The sequence below is a fragment of the Lygodium microphyllum genome, chromosome 6 (genome assembly GCF_053477565.2).
Source record: "Lygodium microphyllum isolate KBCC chromosome 6, Lygodium_microphyllum_v1.1.10, whole genome shotgun sequence".
Classification (NCBI taxonomy): Eukaryota; Viridiplantae; Streptophyta; class Polypodiopsida; order Schizaeales; family Lygodiaceae; genus Lygodium; species Lygodium microphyllum.
The window spans coordinates 34,482,543-34,499,878 of record NC_141140.1 but is presented as its reverse complement, the minus strand read 5'-3'; positions in this window follow the sequence as shown (position 1 = coordinate 34,499,878).

Below are 17,336 nucleotides of genomic sequence, written 5' to 3'. Positions count from 1 at the left end.
AACAATGAATCTTGGAGTGGATCGAGCTTGCTTGAAGCTTGCACTAGGATCGTGGAGCTACCGGAGTGCTTGGGAGAGGAGACAACTCGATCGGGCATTGAGGTAAGCTCACTACACTCGTAGAGAGAGATAGTGCATCGGCTATATGAGAGGTAGCCATTAGTGCTTGGCTTGAAACACTTGAAAAATAAGGGGGTTCCTAGGTTTTCACAATTGAGCGTGAGACCCCAACATTTTGGTTCTATTTCTCGGACCAATGAATTCAATCCTTGAGTGCTTGCACGCTTCGAATCGAGTATTGAAGTAGGGTCTTCTCCAAACTGGTGCTTGAGGTAGATAGGCAGGAAGTGAGGGAGTTCTTAGCAAGCAAGTTTTTGGTTTTCTAGATTTGAAAAAGTGGGTTGGAGTAGTGTAGGTGTTTGCTTTGTGTAGGGTAGAAAAAAATGGAGAAAAAAATGAAAACAAGCATTAGAGTTTCTATTGTCATAACAAGGAAAGAGAGTTTGATTTGTTTATTGATTTGTATTTTGGAGTTTAATTGCTATTCCAGGTATATACAACTCTTCCTATCTATCCATAGCTTTGATCTGAAGATGTGTGCTATATGTCATTACCTAAATCATACAATTTGATCAATTTGTCGTCATATCTATCAAAATCGTGTCGTGTTCAGCTTGTCGCCCGAGTGACAGCAATTCTAGGTTGATGAACCCCAGAATCGGTCCTCGACCCTCTTGTATTCAACCATTTAGCCCACCACCATTTGGACACTTAGGACTCGGATTGACCGAATTAACCATTTGGCCCATCTTACTCAAACACTTGAAAATTTGACCCTCGACCTTATCGACTCGGTCCCCAACCCCACTTGCACAAGCTAACATTCGGCGGCCGAATTTACCATTTGGACTAACTTTGCATTCGGCCCACTTGACTCAGCCCTTGGCCCCATTTGTCTTGAATCTATTCAAACAAACCACTTGGCCCTCGACCTACTATTGTTCGGCCATTTGGCCCTCGGACAACCACATTTAGAGACTGGCCAAATTTGACATTCAGACTAGTTGCATTCGGTCCTTTTTCATTCGGCCCTTGGCCATTTGGACAGGCTAAATCAGATATTCAAATCCCCTGCAATTCAAACCTATTTGGGCCGAATTTTGAATTTTTTCAAATCTTTTGTATCTAACCTCTGAAACGAACCTAGAGACCGCATAGAGCCGAAAGCATATCATAGCTTTATCACACTAGGCTTAAATCTAGAGCAAGTAGTTCAAAACTTAGCTATGAATGGTCCTTCAAATTACGCATAGTATTTAGCAGAATGGCTGTGCGGGTCAGGGGGCTGTCACCTCATCCCCCCCCCCCCCCCCGAAACCCCCACAAAGGGGGCTCTTTCCCCTCCGCACGCCCCAAGTAGGATGGAGAGAAAATACATGTCGTGATAGGTCCTCCAAATTAAAACTTATTATAGTAATGGCTCTACACAAGCATAGATTCTCACTTGCAAAACAACAACCAAAATCCCATACCAAATAGAGACGCTAGAACCTCAATGGGCCAATCTAGCTAACAAGGGTAAAAAGGCATGCCACAAAAACATGTATATGTTGCATTTGGACTACATCTAGTCAAAGCAAAATGCAACAACATCAAGCTACAACTGTAAGGATGACTAGACATGATAGTCCTAACGATAGATGCACCTTGAACAACATTGCAAAGATGACCCAAGACATTAGTAGAGAATCCACATCTCGTTGTGCAATTGGGGACTCAAAGGCATGTATCAAAAGGCTTGAACTTATAAGCCAAGATGCGAAAGATAAAGACATAGTACCGCATGCTTATCTTAGGGTCAAACTCACCGCAAAAAGAGAGCACTGTGTCAATGCTCTCATCTATGAAGGAGATGATTTTAATATCTTGCCTATGAAGCATCGACCTTACTAGCCCAACCAGAGCTCACACCAACTAATGCAACTCTTAATCCTTTCAGGGGACATCCACAAGCACTTACTACACGTAGAGAGAGATAGTGTGTCGGCTATATGAGAGGTAGCCATTAGTGCTTGGCTTGAAATGCTTGAGCAATAAGCGGATCCATGGGTCTTGGCAGTTGAGTGTAAGCCCCCAACATTTTGGTTCTTACCAGGACCAAGAGATTTGAGCATTGAGAGCTTGCGTGCTCTAAATCGAGCATTGAAGTAGGGTTTTCCTCAAACTGATGCTTGAGGTACATAGGTAGGAAGCGAGGGATTTTGAAGAGGTATTCGATCTCCTTAGCAAGTAAGATTTTGGTTTTCTGGATTTGGAAAAGTGGGTTGGAGTAGTGTATGTGTTTGCTTTGTGATTGGGATGCATTAGGGTAGGAAAAAGCGGAGAAAAAAATAAAAACAAGGATTAGGGTTTTTTATCTCATAAGAGGGCAAGAGGGTTTGATTTGTTTTCCGATTAGTATTTTGGAGTTTATTTGCTACCCAGGTGTATACAACTCTTCTTGTCTATCTATAGCTTTGATCTGGAGGTGCATGCTATATGTTGTGACTTAAATCGTACAATTTGAGCAATTCATCATCGTATCTACCAAAATCACGTTGTGTTCAGTCCGTCCGAGTGATAGCAATTCTGGGCGAACCCCAGAATCGACCCTCGGCCCTCTTCTTTTCAACCATTCAGCCCACCACCATTCGGACACTTAATACTTGACCCCAACTGAATCAACCATTTGGCCCATCTTACTCGAACACTTGAAAATTCGACCCTTGGCCCTATCGACTCGACCCCCAATCCCACTTGGACAAGGTGACATTTAGCTCGGGGTCCCCCGGGACCACATTCACCATTCAAACCAACTTTGCATTTGGCCCACCTCACTCGCCCCTTGGTCATTCAACCTGAACCCATTCAAACAAACCACATGGCCATCGGCCCACTACCGTTAGACCATTCGACCCTCAGAAAACCACATTCAGACTAGCCGAATTTGACATTCGGACCAATTGCATTCGGCCCTTTTTCATTCAGCCCTCAGCCATGTGGACCGGGCTGAATCGGACATTCTGTCCCCCTTATTATTCGAACCTACTAGGCCAAATTTGGATTTTTTCACAATTTTGACATCTAACCCCTGAAATAGACCTAGAGACCGCATAGAGCCAAAAGCATATCATAGATTTATCACACTAGGCTGAAATCTAGAGTCAGTAGTTCAAAACTTAGTTATGAATGGTCCTTCAAATCGTACATGGTATTTAGTGTAATAGTTGTGCGGGTCGAGAGGACTGTTCCCCTCCCCCCCCCTCGAACCCCCACAAAGGGGGCTCTTCCCCCTTTGCACATGCCCCATGTAGGTTGGAGAGAAAATGCGCGTCATGACAAGTCCTCCAAATTAGATCCTATTGTAGTAATGGCTCTACACAAGCATAGATTCTCACTTGCAAAACAACAACCAAATGCCCATACCTAAAGTAGAGACCCTAGAACCTCAATGGGCCAATCTAGCCAACAATGGCAAAAAGGCCACACCAAAAAAACATGTATATGTTGCATTTGGACTACATCTAGTTAAAGCGGAATCCAACAACATCAAGCTACAATTGCAAGGATGACTAGACATGACAGTCCTCATGATAGATGTTCCTTGAACGGCACTGCACAGATGACCCAAGACATCAGTATAGAGAATTCACATCTCGTTGTGTAGTTGGGGACTCAAAGGCATGTATCAAAAGAATCTTATAAGCCAAGACCCGAAAGATGAAGACATAGTACCGCATGCTTATCTTAGGGTCAAACTCACATAAAAAAGAGAGCACTATGTCAATGCTCTCATCGATGAAGGAGATGATTTTAATAACTTGACCTATGAACCATGGACCCTACTAGGCCAACCAGAGTTCACACCGACTAATGCAACTCTTAGTCCTTAGAGGGGACACCCATAAGCACTTATAGGGAAGTGCAAAATCCTTGTAATTATTGAAAGGGAAAACTTTCCTATCCTATTCCATGTTCCTCCAAATAGTGCTAATTGTGGAAAGGAAACCCTCCTAGGAAGACCCTTCAAAAGGGCGATGAAGTGTGAGGCCAATTATGTAGCACAGAGGATACACTTCACACTACCGGGTGTAAGGATAATCACAACCTTTAGTAAGGGTGACCTCATCAAACCTTGAGGGCAAGACAAGGAACATTCTGACATACCCCTAGTAACAAGAGCAAGGACTTTTTAAAAGAGTTGATACAAGTGCATGTTGAACAGAGAGAACCGGTGAGCGAGGCCATGCTTGAAATAAGAAGATCAGAAGAAAATGCCAAGGATAGGCTTTAGACTTACAAATATCATAGAAGACCATAGAAGAAGCCCAAGCCTTATAGTCGAAGGTATCAATGGAGAGCCAGCACAATGCCGTGATGGATATCCAAGGCATTGCTACATGCTCAAGGGTATTATGCAAGAAACTGATGGATTTGGTAACCAAAACCCCTTACTAAACCACCTCTATCTAGCTAAAGGCCAGATCGTATTAAAAGTAAAGAAGCGCAGCAGGAAATCTAAACGAAAATCCAAGTCTCAAGTCAAAAACATTGGAGTAACTAAGTTCGTCACGATTGAAATAAAGAAACCAAACATGACTATTTGAAAGGTAGATCCTCTGTTGAGAAATAGACAAATGATGTATGCTCCAGGAAGAGATGTCCTAAATCCCATATACACAGTGAGGAGAGTGGAACAACCCAACTACTATAAAGCATTGTACTTGCAAGATGAGTAATGCAACATGATGGTAATTTTTCCCTTTCAGTTGTGAGTCTGTGAGTCATTATCCAATCACACAAGACTGTGTTTATGAGTCCAAACTAATCAATCTTGGAACCTAATTTACTTGTGTGACATTCCATCTTCAACTCTATGTCTTCATGAGTTCACTCTATCTCTTCAAGCCTTCATAGCCATGCTCTAGATCCGTTCTTTTGACATGTGGTATCAAAGCTCAACTGAGCATGGCCTAGCTCAATATATCTCTCCTCTTTGCTCTCTCAAGCCTTCTCAGCTTCAGCTCAACTCAATGCTAGCTGATGACCTCATTTTTCATCTCTATCTCCACTCGACATTTTATGGCAGCCATAGCCAACAACACCCTACCTGTTTGGAGGCCTTGGATCTAGCCAAAGAAGAGGAGATATCTCATGATTTGAAGTAATAAAATCTTCTTCTACTTAGGTTTCTTCAGGCTAGCATATCGACCATTGACATTGGCATCCTCCATGCTTGACATTGTGTGTTTCCCAGGTCACTGCCCAGAACTACAGCAATTTCAGTTCGTAGGATTAGTTCGTCCTCTACGCGGCGTAATCTACCCAACTATCATAGGGCTTTTGAATCCTATGTCATAGGCTATCTCCCCAAAAATTCTTGTCCCAAATAACTACGTGTATGATCTAATACACCCCAAAAATCAGTCACATGTTCCTGCAAACCCTAATTCCACCATAGCCACTTCAACTACAAGCTCATTTCTCATCTCACCCTTTCACTGTTTACAATACACTGAGATCACTACCACTCAGATTTACTTGTCCAGCAAGGGCAATATCCAAGAAAAAGATTTGGAAGTTCAAGCATGAAACTTCCACTACATAGTATATCTTGATACTAGCTAGTGTTATTTAACACTATTACATGTGTCTCTTAACACATTGAGGAACAAATCCTTTGCTAACTGAATTTCTACTAATAAAAAATGGCAAAGCTTGAGCAAATAGCTAAATTCAACGGTAAATACTTTCATACCTGGAAAGAGAAAATCATGTGACACCTTATGCAAAAGGACTTGTGGGACATGTTTGAAGATGATGCAGATAGCGAAAAGGAAGATGATGAAGATGGGTTCTTTGAAGAAGACCTGCTCAAGACAAAGGAGTGGAAAAAGATGAACAACAAGGCTTTAGGAATCATTGCCTCGAGACTAAGTGATGATGTGCCACATCATATCTCTGGCATCAGAGATGCTAGAACTGCTTGGGAGGAACTTGACAAAATGTTTGGTACCCAAGCAAAGAATTCAAATGTAAAAATACTCATGCAATTTTATAAACTAGATATCAAAGATAGTGCTTCCATGACCACACACATTAACAAGTTCAAGAGCCTAAAAACCCAACAACTCTTAGGAAGAATATTGATGAAGATGAAGCAATAGCCGTACTTCTTGCAAGTGTAAATAAGGATCCATATGAGAACCTTGTGTGTCCACCCTAAGTAATGTTCCTGGTCTCTCACTCAAAGACATTGAGAACTCACTATTTGATGGAGAAAGAAAATTTAAAAGCAAAGATATAAAAGAGACCAGCTCAAGGGAAAATCTCCTATATACCAAAGGAGCTACTGGACCCAAAGAAAGAGGTCGAGGATTCAACACCGACAACAAAAGTCCAATGACATGTTATTATTATGGTAAGACTGGCTAGTGAATGCTTTCACAAGAAAAGAGCACAGAAGATGCAGAATGACCACCACCGAAGTCAATTCATGAATGAAGAAGAAGAAGAAGATGCTTCCACTACCATCAACAACTCTAACAAATTGTTCTAAGGAATTTTGTTTATAGTTGATCTCTATGTTTCCCTTCGTGGATTTTCTTTGTGAAAACCCTTGCTAAAGATGTAAAGTTTCAAGCTTTAACTTGACTAGGCTTCCTATGAGCTAGTCTCCCAAACCATGTTATCATGTAGGGAGGGAAAAAGCCAACAAGTGTAGGAACTCATCATTTGACGGGGGGTGTTGAGAAATAGAAAAATGATATATGCTCCAGGAAGAGATGTCCTAAATCACATATGCACAGTGAGGAGAGTGAAACAACCCAACTACTATAAAGCATTGTACTTGCAAGATGAGTAATGCAACATGATGGTAATTTTGTCCTTTCAGTTGTGAGTTTGAATCATTGTCCAACCACACAATACTATGTTTATGAGTCCAAACTAATCAATCTTGAAACCTAATTCACTTATCTGACATTCCATCTTCAACTCTATGTCTTCATGAGTTCACTCTATCTCTTCAAACCACCATAGCCATGCTCTAGACCGTTCTTCTAACATCCTTAGCCTCGCATGCTTAACAAGTAAATATAGGATGTAACCGTCAAGTGTGCACAAAGACCACTAATGCCTAAGGAGCCTTTGACTTTCCAAGAGGATAATGAGCACCATAGGCACAACACTACTCATGATAAGGCTAATTGCTCAACAAAGCGAATGGCAAAATCATCTAATAGCCATGAGTAAATCTTCTAGCTAGTGCCAAGTCCACGTAGGAGTCCCAAATCTCCTACACCCTCTTTTCCTAAATGGACACAAGAAGTACAAAAACAATCACCAAGTTTAGTTTCTCAATCCCAATCTCTATCTCCATCTGAGCTTCCAAATGTCTAATATGCGGGACATGACACCACCCCTAATTCTCGACCTAAGGATATGCATGTACAATCCACCGTGATTAGCTCTCGATCTACACAAGTGAATGCGCAAAGGAAACAAAAGACACGACCACTTCTGACATGCCTAAGGACTTGACACCACAGTCTACCAACAATAGCCAATCCACTGAACTAGCCGCTACTACTTCCAATCAAGAATCACACAGTCACAGCCTTTGGCCTGATGACACCCCTTGTAGAATGTGTCCTTATCAATTCACCTACGGAAGAGATGTCACAACCAAAATTCTTGACACTCCAGCACTTCCAAAGCACCTAAAGCCTAGGCTTGAGGAGAAATCTCTTGAGATGACACATGTGAACGATGAACCAGAGATAGTGCACAATGAAGCTTGATCATAAGCTGACAGCTATCACACATGCATACATCCATATGGACATTGGAAGGCTAACACCAGAGCACACAAAGCTTATAGCTACAAACCCGTGAGCAACAACATGTTTGCTCTCGCTATGTAGCTATTGCTAAGGAAGTCATAAAGGACATCCCAAAGGCCACAGCTAGAGAATTGCACTTGATATCCTCACTCTATACTGCTCAATGAAAAATGAAAACTCGAAGCAATCAAACGAAAAGGGAAAGGACAAGTACTCCCTGAGCAAAAGAAATCCCTTTGGACATCAATACATGATCCCATGTACATTTTCCCAATCTCATTAAGAGTGTTGGCAATGGTCCATGAGGTCCAGCTTATACTATCCAAAAACATCCCTTATACGATAAACTACTTCTAGAAGAAGATCTACATATGGCTAGCAGGCTAGGAGTAGGGAGCATGGTACTTGATGTCAGTACATGTCTTCTTCCTCGCTCAAGACCCTATTGCCATCAATACAACCTTGACTTCTTCAATTGGTTTTGTCCAAGCCTACATGACACGAACCCTAAAACATCTCTTGGTTCTACAATAGAGTCACCTGAACCTCTAGAGAGCAAGAGAAAAACAGCTCTAAACACAACACTTGCTCTGATAAGAAGCAATGGAAGCATGTTCCAATGGGTAAGGACAAGAATCTAGAGCAAACGCTCTACTCGAAGCAACTGCCAATGTGATTGGATGAGGGGCTAAATAGAGGGAAATTAGCTGAAGATATAGACTCTCCAAGAAGAGATGCAATTGTATCCTCGCAAGGTTGTTCAACAGGCAGTGGCTATGTCCCATGAGGACACACCAGAGAAAGAGAAGACTAAGGCCCAACCAAGCACATCAATGGTTGACCTAGTTCAGGGTCCCGAGTCTTTAAAGGGTACACCTCAATTTCCCAAGAGAAACAGGAGAAAACAATGAAAACAATGGTAGTTGCAAGTGGCTATAGAGGCCAAGAAGATTGAGACCAAGAGTGCTGAAGAGTTGAGGAATAAAGCATTGAGTCCACCCATGAATGAACCCATTGCCATCTCTCCTAATAGCGGTTAAACCTTAGACATCCATGTATTTTGATAAATCAAAGAAACCATTACCATCAAACAATTGCTTGCAACACTCAATCCACTAATAAACAAAACTTACATTGACCAATCAAGAGTGGATACAACATTGTCACAACACATTGTCACAACATGTTGGCGAGACTATACTAGTCACATCTAAGGAGAAACATAGCACAATAGCAGCAAAGCCCCAGGAGAAACATGAAAACCCTAAGAACATAAGTAATCCTAACATTTACCAATATTTCTCATCTAGGCCTGAGCCCCCAACCTTACTAAAGCCTAGGGAAACTCCCAAAACCTTGCATGAGATAGCAACCAAGAAAGCCCTCATCGAACATAGAAGTGTCATAGAGTGCTTGATCGAGTTGGATGCTAAACTCAAATTATTCGCAGGTGCCTATGTCCTTGCAAACATGGGCACGCTCCCTAGGGAGCAGGCTGAGGAATATTTGCCATATCCACTATCTTAGGAAGAGCAAGAATATCTTAACGGGCACTATGACAAGCTCCTACATGAAAGCGTGCAACTCATCTCTGATGAGAAAGCCTATGAGCTACACTTAACTCTGACATTCAAGAAGTGTTTTTCCAACCAAATTTCTTAGAGATAAAGCGGCTAAAGCGACAATTAGAGGGTCAAAGTCAATTAGAAAAATGTTAGTTTGAAAACTGCACTACAATGGCTAAACTTGGAGCCCAAATTATAATAGTCTTAGAGGAGCAACTGGCCCAATGGCAGTTTCAAAGAGACTTGACCTATGTGGTGCCAAATTTCTTTCAAGTATTGACTACCATTTGGGGTATAGACTTAGCTAGAACTAGTCAAGAGAACTCTCTGATTGATAAAATTCTCATTGAGCAGGAGCTACATCTTGCCATTAGATTCAGACAAGGCACCATGCTACTCGATGTTGAAAAATATCTATTATTTTATTGAGTAGGTTGCCACAATCACTAGATATGTATGCCACATTCCAGTACAATCCTGAGTTCTACAATTGGTTTTTATCCTCACGAAGTGAAATGGATACATAAATGTGTATATAAATAAAAAATGTGTTTTTTGACTGTGTATAAATGATACCAAAAGAAGTAAAGCCAACACACACACAAGCAATGATATTCAAGCACAAGTGATATGCATCGAAGTCAACACTATGGGATTCAGATAAGTGATGTCTTTTTGAGCTACACCTGCTCATTATAGTTGAAGCATATGACTTGCATGTACTCTCACAAGTTGTCAAGTGAATGTAGGATGGCACATGTCTCTATACAAAAGTGTTCAATGTCCAAGTCACCATAAGACCACCAACCACACAAAGAACCATTATGGAGAAAGCAACATAAATACCAAGAAAAAAGAGCCATGACGGAAGCCCCACTGGAAGAGAAAATCAACCTTGCAGAAAGCACACATTGCATTCGAGCATGGCCCAAAGCATAGTCATTGACTACTCCTTCTTTCTTGGCTAAACTCTACATCAAGTTAGAAGCCATGCTCTCAACAACGACAATGGTTTCTTCATCAACCAGGATTCAATTTGCTAGATGCTATATCCCTTGTCTATGCACAGCTCACTCTAGTTACTACCTCAATTGTTTTGATATCTCAGATGTTACCAAGAGGTTTGCAAAATCTCAAGTGTATCTCTTCATCTCAACAACTGTTCCTCTAGAATCGAGGCTAGTAACACAATCATCTTTGTAATATCCCTTTTTCACAGCCTTTGGATCTCAATGTTTCTCAATCCAAATGAAAGGATGATAGCCTCAACGTATTGCATTTATTGTATTCATTTTATCCAAAAGAAAGAGATAAAAAATAAGAAAAGAAAAGGAAAAAAAGCACCCACGATCTCATAGCACAACACCTAGGGATCCTCAAATTAGGTACGTCCGGTGACCTTGGTCGACTGGCTCTGCCATCCCTAGTCCCCTAGCCCTTTACACATCCCCCACAATTGTTCAAGGCACATCAAGGGCAGGACATACCTAGGGAGCTTGTCTACCTATCACCTTGAACCATTTGCATAATTCTTTTTCGCACTCCATCTCAGTACCATTGCAATCAATAGTGGTGAGCAAGGCACGAAAGACCATGGAAAGTACACCAAACTCTTCAAACACTACAAGTAGCCACTAGCTACTACCAAAATATAAGGCATCAATGAGCTCAATTATTCTACGTTGTGTTGTCAAAATCACAAATGATGTCTACAAGCCTTTAAGTGTACTTCTCCTCAACATCGACAATTTTTTCCACCCCATTGAATCCTCGCTTCACCCACACATTGCTATGAGGAAACAAACCAGCACTCTTCTAACTACATACTATCTAAGTATGCAATGCACTCACATAATATCTACACCACAATCTAAACATAGTTTGGGTCCTCAAGTGCAGGACAATACTATCGGCTTGCTTAGAGTTTAACCTGTCTCCCAAACTAATCAAACTACGTCTTATGCACGATATGAAGACTAGCACTAACCCTTAGGGAGAGACCATATGAGAGGTTTTCAATTGCAGGTATTGAAGACTCCAACAAAAGTACCGTCAGCTCTTCATCAACATTCAACTCTAAAATCTTGTCCTTTATCATCATGCAAGCCCACCAAAGAATTGTCACACACAAAATCCCCTAAAACCAACACTTGTGCCAACCACGAGTGCAACTCCCAACAAAGAATAGCCTTATCACCAACTACAACAACCCTATCACCATCCAATCATGACAACAAATTATCACCAATGACCTTCATCTGCACCACCACCAAAACGCCTCCATGGCAAACCACAACAATACCTTCCACCCACATCTTTGGTGCATGTGCCAAAGCCTACTACCTACGATGGTGAGTGCCATGGGACTGGCACTCGTCTACTAGGTAGGAGAGGGTAATATTAACCCTCAAACAAATAAGGTGCAGAATCCAGAAAATCTAAAGCAGAAGACAAGGCCAAGGCAAACTGAAATAGAAAATGAAGGCGTGCCAAGAAAAATCTAGAAACACAAAAAGTGTGAAAAAGTCCTAAATCAAGGAGAGAGACATGCAAGAAAAAGCACAAGTCAATACTTCTGTAAAAGAGCGCATGGCACACCATGATTTATTTTAAGAGCGCTGAGCTCTCACCCGTGCAAATTGTAAAGGTAGATGGGCAGTAGGAAGGAAGCTAGGAAGATAAAAGGACAATGGAAAAAAGGACCTAGGCCATGGCCAACCATGTAAAAAATGGCATAAGGGGATGGCCACCCAAAAGGGATTTTGGGTTTTGTATATAAAGTTGAAAAGTGAATGAGAAGCTCATTCTTGTGTGTGGCCAAAAGTAGCTCTCCTCCTCCTCCTCCTCCTCCTCTTCCTCCTCTTCTTCTTCTTGCTTGCTTGCTTGCTTGAGCTTGTGCTTGAGAAAGAGAGTGTGAGAGTGTGAGAGAGTGAGTGTGTGAGGGTGAGGGACAGTGGTGGAGAAGCTCTCCATCTTCTTCTCTCTTCTTCTATTCTCTTCTCTTCTCTTCTCTTGCTCGTGGCAATGAAGCTTGGAGCATGGAGCTTGAGGATCGAGCTTTGCTTGAAGCTTGCACTTGAATCGTGGAGCTACCAGAGTGCTTAGGAGAGGAGGCAACTCGATCAAGCATGGAGCTAAGCTCACTACACTAGAGAGAGATAGCATGTTGGCTATGTGAGAGGTAGCTATTAGTGCTCAGCTTGAAACGCTTAAACAATAAGCGATCAGTGAATCTTGGCAGTTAAGCGTGAGCCCCCAACAGCTGATATGGTCAACATGCATGCTACAGTTGGGAGGCATCATGTACCATCATCCCATGTTCAGCATCCATTAGTAGGTATTTGAAAACTAGTAGTGAGGTAGAACAAATATCCAATCCATCATTCCAAAAATGTACTCTTAAAAGAGGAGGTTGTAGTGTGATCCTACTTGGTAACTAGGGGGAACACTATACGAAATTTCTCCTACATAAGATTTTAAAATATGTAAGAGAGTGTTCTTTCCTTGTTATTACAAGTTTTATATGTTATATATATATTTTTAATTTTTTGATAATAAAATATCCTTAGAGGGTTTATAACTTTTAAAAGAATTTTTTCTTATCACCTTAAGGATTTTCAAGGTTATTGGTCAGTGCTAGTAAGCCTCATATTTTTTTTTCCATCATAAGATATTCCTTTTGTTTACAATATTTTGGTTGGATTGAACTGATACTCAAGTGGAATAGTGGTGATGCTTTACTAGGCTCCATAATATATTTACAAGGATGAATTCTCTTTACATTAATGGCCATAAGGGGGTAGTCAAGATGACTTGATATTCTTAGATTGGGTGCAAAGGATCTGAGACTACATTCCAACATGCTTATTAGTGTTTACAACTTCTATGAGTCAAGAATACACATATTGATTTATATTTGCCATCTGACCATTTGCACAAACAAAATCTTGAGTGTCTTTTGTTTCAAATAACCAAAATACTTCAATTAAATTGAGTTTTCCAATGTTGCATTGAAACTCAAAATGTCTTCATTCACAAGCCATGACATACATTGCTTAAAACACCTCATGGTCCAAAATTATTTTTATCAATGGAGCATACCAAAATTTATGCTCTAATACCATATGAAACATACTCGACCCTAAATTGTAGGGAGACTAGTTGGATAGTTATCTAGGGATCCAATCCGAGCTATTATTATTTGTGCTACTTATTATAAGCATGTGGACTTAGGAGACTACGTTTTCCCTAGGTCGACCTTGTAAAATGCAGCATCTGGTCTCATCCCATGAGGATCAACCTGTAGGTTTCTTAAGACACAGCTACAATCTCCAACAACAATCTAGTATCAAGCTAGAACGGTCAATATTGTGCAAGTCTTTAGAAACTTGAGGTGGGCAAGCATCATACTTCATTTAATTAGAGTGAGAAATGAGAGGGAGAGGAGTGCCGATTCTCTACCCATAGGGCATAGTCTCACACTAGCCCCCAAAAAGAGTGCTTAGCTGGTTCTAAGACTCAATCTCAAATAGTCACAATTTTTGGGCCCTTTCTTAATTTTGGGGAAAGCTACCCAACTAACTTGGTCCACCCAACCATAGGATGCTTTTATCAAGGAGACATCCACCCACTTCTCATTATTAACAAGGTCTATTTCAGTTATATAAGTAAGCATAGTACTCATATTGTAAAATATTTAAAAAACAACTTCCTTAATTAAATTTTATATAGGGTTTATTCACATACTTAAGTATGAACATAAAAATATTCTTTTAAAAATATAATGATCTACATTATTGTCATAATATATCAGAGATCTCTAAGAGAAATGGAAGGAGCTTCACTTGCCATGGTTCCTTACACACTTACTCATTCACTCTCTCTCTCTCACTCTCTTTGTCACTCTCAAGTTGAAAAATCAAAAGTAAGAACAAAAAATTTGCACAAACATGGATATGTTATTCTATTCTTTCTCATCCTTTAAATACATAAAATTTAGATTTAGGGTTTGTCCATCTGTCTTGGGAATCTTGCCCCTTTTGTGATCTTTCTAGTCAATCAAGGCTCCTTTCATATGCTTCTAGACCTTATTCTATTAACAAAAATTTATCAATACACTTGACAATGGCAAAGTATCAACAAATTATTACAACTTGTGGAGCCTAGCTCTCATAAAAATAATAGCATAAAATGTTACAAAATATATTCATTTGTAAAAAAAAACTATCTTTTATTTCTCTCCTCCTTGCAGTTAATAATATAATTTGTATCATCAATAAAGAGTCAAGGGAGGTAAGCCCTTAAGTGGAAGCACAAAGCGGAAGCAAGAGCTATGGTGGAAGGAGCAAGAGCAAGAGAGAGATATACACACAATATGGGGGAACTCTAACAGTCACAATGTGTGATTGAACTTCCCTTTATTCAAATATCATTGAAAGAATAAAGAATAAAGTGACAATGATAGGCACCCACCACCTGCAGTGTATAGGTGTGTGCGTATATGGGTATTGTCAATGTAACTAATACATAGGTGGCTAGACACATGCGCTTTTACCCCCAACAACCTCCCACTCAAAGACAAATGTGCCCCTAGTGAGGAGAGAATAAGAAAAAACTGACAAAGTATAAATGTACATAAGTACAACAGGATAAGGAAAGACGCCATCTAATCCAATGCCCATCAACTTCCTAAGGAAGGCAAAAGGCTCCACTGAGAGGCTTTTAGTGAGCACATCTACAGGATTTTGATTAGTTGAGATCTTGACAATCTCAATGAACTTGTTCTCAATGACCTCTCAAATAAAGTGGTAGTGTATCTCAATGTGCTTTGTCTTCACATGGAAGACTAGATTCTTGACCAACTGAATAGCACTCATAGAATCCAAATGCAATGTACGAACCACATCAGTAATACCAAGGTCTACCACCAAACAACCTAGCTAGAGAGATTCCTTTTGCAAGTCTCAGTGTGGCTACAACATACTTTGCCTTTATAGTAGAGGGGGCCATGCATATTTGCACCTTGGACATCCAAGAAACATCACCTCCAATAAAGATGAAGATGTAGCCATAGGTGGACTTTCTATTGTCTGTATGTCTAACATAATTAGAGTTAGTGTATCCCATGACTCCTATATCCATGCCACCATAACATATGCACATAGCTATTGTGCCATTCATGTACCGCATGATACCCTTGACGGCATCCCAATGTCGTCTGCCAGGTGTAGTCATATAGTGTGCCACAACTCCCACTACAAATGCTATGTCAAGATGAGTGGCTATCATGGCATACATCTAACTATCCACTATGTATGCATAGGGGATCTTGGCCATCTCAGCCTTCTACTCATCAAACTATGGACAATCGGCTTGACTAACCTTCACATGAGAAGGTAAAGGATAGCCAATATGCTTAACATCTTAGGGATGAAAATGCTCAAGGACCTTCTAGATGTACTCCTTCTATGACAAGTAGAGGAGCCCCTTAGAGAGCGATCATGTGTGTAATGCACATCCCAAGTATATGTGAGACTTGTTCCATGTCCTTCATCTCAAAGCTCTTCTTGAGCTCACCTTTCAAGGCATACAACTCATCATGAGTACTCCCAATAATCCACATATCATCCACATATTGGATTGAAATTATAAGGTTGCCATCATGATCCTTCTTCGTATATAAACACAAATACATATCAATGTGGGAATATCCTTGTGAATGAATATGTGTGGCATCATTCCCTAGGTACTTGCTTAAGAGCATAAAGACTCTTCCTTAATTTGCACACTAGGTAGTCCCTACTAGGTTCTGCAAAGCTCTTAGGTTACTCCACGTAAATCGCATCATATAAGTCCCCATGAAGAAAATTCGTCTTGGCATGATAAAGATTCAAATGAAGTTGAGCAACCAAAGCTCATACCAAGCGTAGGATAGTCATATTCACACAACAAGAGAAAATACTTCATTAAAGTCCACACCATGTTCATGCTTGAAGTCCATAGCAACTAATCTAGCCTTGTATCCTAGCTTGGGGCATCTAGGGGTACTTTTCAACTTGTACACCCACTTCCATGGCAAAGCATGCTTGCTACTAGGAAAAGGAACTAAATTCCACATATGATTTTTTTGTAGTGTGTCTTACTCTAACTATGTGTCCCCCTCCTAAGAGTGACTATCACCTCTATGCATGGCCTCATCATATGTAAGAGGCTTACTAATTTTTTATCATAACATAATCCATAGAGGGCTCAAACCATGCAAACTATTGTCTATGTCTAGTAGACTAGGGCTGTGGAGCTTGTACATCTTGTGGAGCATCGAGGTTTTGGGCCACTAGAGCATTAGCCACTGCTACATGCTGTCTAGCTAGCTGTACAATAGTAGGAGACTCCTCCTAAAATATCACCTTGTATATCTCAATGGCATGCTCATACTTCTTATGCATTTTCTCTTCATGGACTTACGGAATACTTCCTTCAACTTCTTAGCATATGCTTTCACATTCTCATGAGGATCTTGGCGTGTTACATTCAAGACCCGCAACTAATATTGGCCACCTCTTTCAGGGGCATACTCTGCTCGGAAAGCTGCATAGAATTGATCAATGGTGGTTATGGTTCTAGACTCTATGTTGTGATACCAAACCGCATCCCTTCCTTTTAACGTCATATTGAAGAACATCATGAGATGTCCCTCATCTTGGATGCAATAATTGAACATCAATCTCTGAAATTCACAAATGTGAAATTCTGCATCCTCTTCCGCTAACCCATTAAAAATGGGCAAGGACACCCCTAAGGCTAGTAAATCTGGCGTCCCTGTAGGAATTGCAATAGGATGTGCCATGGTGACAATAAAATTAGCAGTAGGAGCTTGAAGTAATGGATT